Genomic DNA, 7,909 nt, shown 5'->3' with positions numbered 1-7,909 from the left:
TGAACCAGGAAGAAATAAAACTTATGAACAACCCAGTTACAAGCACTGAAATCAAAGCTATGATTAAAAATCTCCCAAACAACAAAAGCCCAGGACCAGATGGCTTCACAGGCGAATTCTATCAAACATTTAGGGAAGAGCTAATGCCTATCCTTATAAAGCTCTTTCAGAAAATGGCAGAGGAAGGAACTCTTCCAAACTCATTCTATGAGGCCACCATCACTCTGATCCCAAAACCAGACAAAGACAACACACAAAAAAGAAAACTACACACCAATATCACTGATGAACATAGATGCAAAAATCCTCAGTAAAATTTTAGCAAACAGAATTCAACAACACATTAAAAAGCTCATACACCATGATAAAGTTGGATTTATTCCAGGGATGCAAGGATTCTTCAGTATACACAAATCAACCAATGTGATACACCATATTAACAAATTGAAAGATAAAAGCCATATGATAATCTTAATAGACGGAGAAAAAGCTTTTGAGAAAATTCAGCACCCATTTTTTATTAAAGCTCTTCAAAAAATGGACATTGAAGTATTGAGGGAGTTTGTAATTTTCTCATTTCTGTCTTGTCACAACAAAAGTTTGAAGTGATGGACCAGTGGTAGAGCCCTCAAACGGACCAGTGTTACAGCTCAGTTTTATTTAGAAAATAAAGGAAAATACATGCTCGAGGCGTGAGGGCATGCCTACCCCAAAGACGCGAAGAGAAGAGAAGCCCCCAGCCCAATTCTGGCTCCACCATTCTGGACTCCTTTTTCCTATTCTAACTACCTGACATTCTGCCCTCAAGAGATGGGAGGCCTAATTCTTTGGGAATAGGGCGTTGAGGTCTTTCTGGCTACTTCCTGCTGAATTGGGGAAGCGAGGGGCATTGCCCCCTCCCCTCTTGCTAGTCTCAGGCCTCAGAGTCCTTATAGTGGTGTCCATCTACGGGTGAGTGATATTTTCTGTGGTCAGCTGTAGTTTTATATATCCTTGTTAAACTGGCAGTGCATGTTGTAACTTGTTGACCTGGGCAGAGACAAAATGGGTTAGACAATTGATATTACATGGAGCAATCATAAGCAGCATCAATATGGTGATAACAAAGGATAGTAGGGGCATTACCCAACTCCAAATTCCCATAGCCAGGAAGATCCCCCAAAGAGAGATTGTAGCCACCCTGAGAACTCTCCAGCTCGTTCTTTGAGATCCTGTAATGTCTGAATGTTTTTCTTGAGGACGGTGAAAACTTTCTTTAAATTAGCTGGAGGTATTTACCCAGAAACAACATGTCTCATTCAAGATGGATCAAGTCCCTCCTTGTTCAGGGATCAGGAGATCTATCTCTTATCTGTTTTGAGGTACAACCCCTGCCAAGCTGTGTTGGTTCTTTGGAGCTGTCCTGAGAAATCTTATCCCCAGAAACTTAATTTTGGGGGTGTTCATTAGAATGGCAATCATTTGTAGTTCTGAATAGGTATCTGAGATTTCCCAGGGGCTCACATATGTATTGAGTGTCCTCTTCTGTTTTCTTCCATGGCTTGACTCATGAGTAGTGAATCCAGGAGTCGTGTCCTGGTACCTTGACTGCTGTGGGGGTAGAAAGTATTACAGGGTAAGGGCCCTTCCATATGGGCTGGGGTTGAGCCTTTGGGGACCCATCTTTCCAGACTTTAATTAGGACTTGAGTCCCTGGAGCATATAGTGGTGACTCCTTAGAATCTTTTGGGTCCTGGTTGACACCCCACAAGTGTATATCCTGTTGGAATTGTCCAGTGGCCATGGTATAAGACTGGAGTGTCTGAGCCTCTGGATCTAGGAAGAGGTCATTGACATAAACAAAAGGTCTCCCATATAGCATCTCATAAGGACTAAGACCAACCTGTTCCTTCAGGGCAATATGGGTGTGGAGGAGAGCTATTGTTAAAGCCTCCTTCCAACCCAAGGAGGTCTCCTGGGTTATCATTTCTATCCCTGATTTTAAGAATTGGTTGGTTCTTTCAACTTTTCCTGAAGACTGAGGCCTCCAGGCACAATGGAGATAAGAAGTAACACCCAATGCTTTACAGATCCCTTGGGTGACCATAGAAGTAAATGACGTTCCATTGTCACTTTGTAATGACCTGGGCAGACCAAATCTCAGAATGATTTCATAGAGCAGTTTTCTTACCAGCTCCTCAGCCTTCTCAGTCCAGTTGGGAAAGCCTTCAATCCATCCTGTGAATGTATCTATCATGATGAATAGATTTTTATACCCTTGAGAAACTGGCATCTGGGTGAAGTCCATCTGCCAGTCCTCTCCTGGGGAGGTCCCACATCGTTGGACGGGCTGGACCAGCTGGGGTCTTCTAGCTCCTTGGTGGTTGTTTAATTGGAAAGTGGGACAAGAGGAGACCACTTGCCTTATAGTCATTTGGAGGCCTGTTCCTCTGAAGGACCTTTCTAGTAATCTTTGGAGGACCTTTTCCCCTAAATGAGTGGTGGCATATAAGGAGTTAACCAACTTCCATTGGAGGTTTCCAGGAAAAAAAAAAGGAGCCCTTCCTTTTGCAACCACCCTATATGATCTTCTTGAAAGCACTCACTCTTAGCTTTAAGAGTCTCACCTTCAGTATATGAAAGAGTTTCTAGCAAATTAGTCTGTTGAACGAGGGTGGCAATCCCTATTAGGTCATTGTTCTGTAATGGTGCTCTTTTAGGTGCCTGATCAGCTACTTTGTTCCCTTGTGCCACTTTCGTGCTCACTCTTTGGTGTCCTTTACAGTGGGAGACTGAAACATCAGTGGGCAGATGGACTGCCTCCAAGAGCCTAAGGATTTGATCACCATGTTTGACTGGGGACCCTCGGGTGGTCAAGTGGCCCCTTTCTTTCCAAATAACAGCATGTGCATTTAGCACCAGAAAGGCATACTTGGAGTTCGTATAAATGGCTACTCTTTTTCCTTTTCCCAGCTCTAAAGCTCAAGTCAGGGCTATGAGCTCAGCTAATTGGGCTGAAGTATCATGGTGGCAAAGGTTTAGCTTTTATGGTCTCAGAATTGGAGACTACTGCAATATCCGGCTCTTCTTTTTCCATCCAAGACAAAGCTGCTTCCACTGGGGTACCAGATTTCCTCAGGATTGGTCAGAGGATCTTCTGACAATCCCTCTCAGGGTTTTGTCCAGGGGTCCAAGGTTTCTAGGCAAGAGTGAAAGGGGAGAGGCTTTGGGGGTAGGCAGGAGGGTGGCTGGGTTAAGAACCTCACAAGGGGATATAGTGAGGCCTGGATTTTCCATCAGCAGTACTTGATATCTGAGCATTCTTTGATCTGACATCGATAAATGGCCTCTCCCATTTAGGAGATGTTTCACTTGGTGGCTGGTAAAAATAGTTAATTTTTCCCCAAAAGAGTTTTAAAGCATCTTCTATCAGGATTGCAATAGCTGCAGGATTTCAAAGGCAGGCAGGCCAGCCTCAGGCAGTTGGGTCAAGCCTCTTTGATAAGTAACCTACAGGCTGGGGCTAAGGTCCCAACCTGTGAGTTAACACTCCCAAGGCTATTCCTTCTTTTCATGGACATAAAGTTGGAATGTTTTTCCTGGGTCTGGCAACCTCAAGGCGGGTGCTTGAGTTAAGGCTTGTTTTTAGTGTAGCCTCTGCCTTCTTTCGAGGAGTTCCCCACATCAGTGGAATTGAATCATCCCATTACTTCAAGCTTTCATATAAGGCCTGGGCAATTAGACCATAGTTGGGTATCCAGTTTCTACAATACCCAGTTAGTCCCAGGAAAGCTCGCAATTGTTTTTGAGTCGTGGGGGAAGGCAACTGGAGGATTCCTTGTACCTGATCAGAGGACAGCCTCCTGGATCCATGTGTAATCTGAACTTCCAGCTAAGTGACCTTTGTCTCGACCAGCTGTGCCTTGGCACGGAAGACTTTATATCCCCTCTCTGCCAAAAAGTTTAGAACATGAATTGCATGTCGTTGGGCATTTTTCTCATCTGGAGAGCAGATTAGTAGGTCATCTATGTATTGTAATGCTTTCCCATTAGGTCCCAGGTCCAGATCTAGGAGATCCTGGCTTAGAGCCTGCCCAAACAGGTGGGGGCTATCTCTGAACCCCTGAGGTAATATTATCCAAGTCATCTCTTGGTATTTTTCTTCTGGAGCCTCCACTCGAAGGCAAAAAAATATTGGGATTCTTTAGCCATGCAAAAGAATGCATCTTTGAGATCTAAGACTATAAACCACTTTGCACTAGGTGGGATTTCTCCCAAGATTACATAGGGGTTGGGTACTGTGGGGTGGAGGGGCACTACAGCTTCATTTATGATCCGGAGACTTTGAACCATTTGCCAGGTTCCATCCTGCTTCTTTACAGGGAGTGTCGGGGTGTTACACAGTGAATTGGTGGGGACAAACAGCCCACTGGCAAGGAATTTATTTTTTAGAGGCTGTAGTCCTTCCCAAGCTTCTCTTCTGAGGGGATGTTGCTTCCAGTTAGGAACCCGAGTGGGATCTCGGAGGACAAAGATGACTGGTTCAGCTTGGTGACCTCATCCAGGAGTCCCTGGGTCTCTCCCTGGGGGTTAATTTTGTTCTCCCATAGTTTTTGGCCCTCTCTATTGGAGAAGGTATAATGGGTTCCTCAGTAGTAACCAGAAGCTATAGGGCTCTAGGGGCTGGAAAGCTTCCCATCACAAGGGTGGTCCCCAGTTTAGTTAACATATCTCTTCCCAATAAGGGAGTAGGACACTCAGGGACCACCAGAAACTGGTGGGAAAATATTTTTCCACCCCAGCAACAAAGAAGTGCTAGGTTGAATCTTTTAGTAATTGCTTTTCCTGTAGCACCCCAAATAGTACAGGTTTGGGAGGAGAAGGCTCTGGAGTAGGAGGTCAGGACAGAGTAGGTAGTCCCGTGTCAGCCAAGAAATTCTTGGACCAACCTGCCACATCCAGTTGCACCCTTGGCTCCAGTTCCATGGTGGTTATCTGTGATAGGTGGGCTGGCTGGAGTGGGCTGCTTCAGTCCTGTTGAACCATCGTGAGGGAAGGCTTGGCACTTGACCTTGAGGCTCTTGGGTCCTGAGGGCAGAGTGCTGCCCAATGTCCCAAGTGATGGCATTTGTAGTAAGCTGTTTTAGGAGACCTGTCACGGTTTGTACAGTCTTTGGCCCAATGCCCTGCCTGTCTACAGATTAGGCATTTGCCTGGTGCCTTGTCCTTCGAGGACTTGGGGTTTGCCATAGGGCTTCCTGGAGGGTGGCCAGCATCTGGCCATGCCTTGTCTCTTTCTTTTTCTTCCTTTTCTGGGTCTTGGCCTCCCTCTCCTGTTCTGTTACAAAAGGTATTTGTGGCTGTCTGGACCATCTCATCTGAAGAGGCAGCAGAGTCCTGCTGCTGTAACTGTTGTAACTTTATCCTGATGTCTGATGAGCATTGGGACAGGAATTTGTCCTTTAAAATCACCTGTCCCTTATGAGAGTTTAAGTCCAGATTGGTAAACTTTTGGAGGGCCTCATTTAGCCTTTCTAGAAAGGTAATGGGGTTCTTGTTAGGCTCCTGAGTTATTGCTGAGACCTGGGCATAGCTGATTTATTTTTGTTGGGTTGCTTTCAGTCCTGCCTTCACACAGATCAGAAAATAATCCCTTTCCCAGATGTGCTCAGGGTCATTATAATTCCAGTTAGGATCTGAGGAGAGGACTGCAGTTTCCCCTACTGGTATTTATCGCTTGACATGTGAAGCCCCGTAGCATACCTTTGGGCTTCCTTTAAGACCCTAGTAAGACCTTTTTCAAGGTCAGATAAAGTTTGACTAAATATGACCATGATGTCCTTCCACATCAAGTCAAAGGCCAAAGTAATGTGTCAGAATGTTTCTATATATTTGCCTGGATCTTCTGTATAACTTCCCAGGTCTTGTTTGATCTGTCTTAGTTCTAAGAGGGAGAAGGGATTATGGACCCAGGTTGGCCTGAATTCTCCTCCAGTTTAGACTAAGGGATATACTCGAGTTGGGTTTTGTTGGGGGGGGGGGGTGCTCCCGGATATGTGGGCACATTTGGATATAAGGAAGGAGCACCAGGCAACTTGGTAGCTGTGAGAGGTAAGCCTTCATGGGCGGGGGTGGGGGGGTGGGGGATGGTTCCTTCTCTTGGTTGTCTGTGCCTAACACCATTTGCCTAGTAGGCTCACTTTTAGGGCATACAACAATCCCATACTTAAGAAAGAGTTCCTTTATATCTCTTAGTTGGAAGAAAATTTGGACATAGGGGATCTCTGTCTATTTCCCTTGTTTTTTGCAGAATAAGTCCAACTGCAGGATGGTATTGTAATTTAAGCTCCCATTCTCAGGCCAGTGTTCCTTGTCACCCAGAGGATACCATGGCCACACAGTGGCACCAAAGAATTTTAAGTAACTTCTCCATAGAGTAAGAGGATCGAACAGCTTCCAGTTATCAAGGGTGCATCTCAAGGGCGTCTGCCCAGAAGTGGATTGGTTATTTCCCATCTGAAAGACAGTGATGACAAGGAGGAAAAGAAAAAAGAAAAAAACTTAATAGTCTTCCTTCAATTTCCATGGGTGGACTTCTTTAGGCGTGAATCTTTTTGAAGCTTATCCTACCCAGTACTATTGCAACCAGAGAGCCAGGTGTCCCTGGGTCAGGGTGCAGACCCCCAGGCAAGCCGAGGTGTGACAGTTTCCTGGAGATTGAATCCCCAGGCAGGCCGAGGCATGTCGACCTCTTAGGACCCCTGGATTGGCAGATCCTCAAGCTGGTTGAGGTGTGACAACCTTTCAAGGACCAGATCCCTAGGCAGATTGAGGCAGGTCGACCTCCTCGGACCCGCGGACTGGAGTTGGGCATCCCCAAGGTCTCCAACATGACCAGTGCTGGGTAGTATTAAGGGGTTGCAATCTTAACTCATTGCCAGTTTGTTCACCACAGATGGAAATAGATATCATGATGAAAAGCAATCCAAGCCTGTGGCCTGAGAATGGGAACCTGGGGAAACAGCCATAAGCCTTATCCTCTTACTGCTCTAAGGGAATGTAAGTCACTGATTTCCTCTCAAGAGCAGGTTAAGGTGTCTCCAATGGTAAACATTTCATTGTCATACTTTAGGTAATAACAGAAGTAATGACAAAGGAGTAGGTTATCTGGTCCTGTTAGGGGCATTAGAGTATTTTAATAATAAGCAAGGTGGAGCGATGTTGTCTACAAGGGGACAGGGTCCTGGTTGTAGGAATTAGTAATTGAGTTAAGAACAAAATGATAAGAGGCAACAGATCAGATGTTCCCTAAAAGTGGAGTGGAGATTTGATCCGGGGGTTTGTTTGTAACCTTTAGGAAAAGGGTGGTAAGGATTTGGGCAAAAATGGCCTGCCGGGCTATCTCCCAAAATGGCAAACATCCCTGGAAGACCAATTGTCCTTGAAGGGATGCCAACAGATGGACTTCTAGCAGGCATTGTGTGCCTGTCATCTGCCCTAGGGATGCTGTTGTTGCACATGTTGTAGGAAACATAGATGATGAAGGCCTAAATATCTAGAGGGATTGAATATTATACAATATTTCCCTCCCAAGGGCCAGATATTTTCTGGTTGTACCTCCAGAAGATTGTAGAGGCAACATTGTGGGCCTGGATGGGCTCAGGAAAAGAGCATGAAACAGAAGGGAAGGGGGCAGGGCACAATTTTTGAAACAATGATAAAGCCCAAGGGCATAACATAAACCAATTAAAATCAAATGGGTTCAAGATGATAAGTAAAATTCAACTAAACCTTGATCTCCAATTTGCAAGCTTAATGACACCCAGAGGTGGCAGGGCAGTTTCAAGGTACCAAAGATGGAGGAGTGGGTGGTTCCCCAATAGTTGGGATGACCCTCCCACTCAGCATATGGACTCACCCAGCTGGCAAA

The sequence above is a fragment of the Odocoileus virginianus genome, chromosome X, assembly GCF_023699985.2.
Source record: "Odocoileus virginianus isolate 20LAN1187 ecotype Illinois chromosome X, Ovbor_1.2, whole genome shotgun sequence".
Taxonomy (NCBI): domain Eukaryota; kingdom Metazoa; phylum Chordata; class Mammalia; order Artiodactyla; family Cervidae; genus Odocoileus; species Odocoileus virginianus.
Note: the sequence above shows the minus strand (reverse complement) of the source record.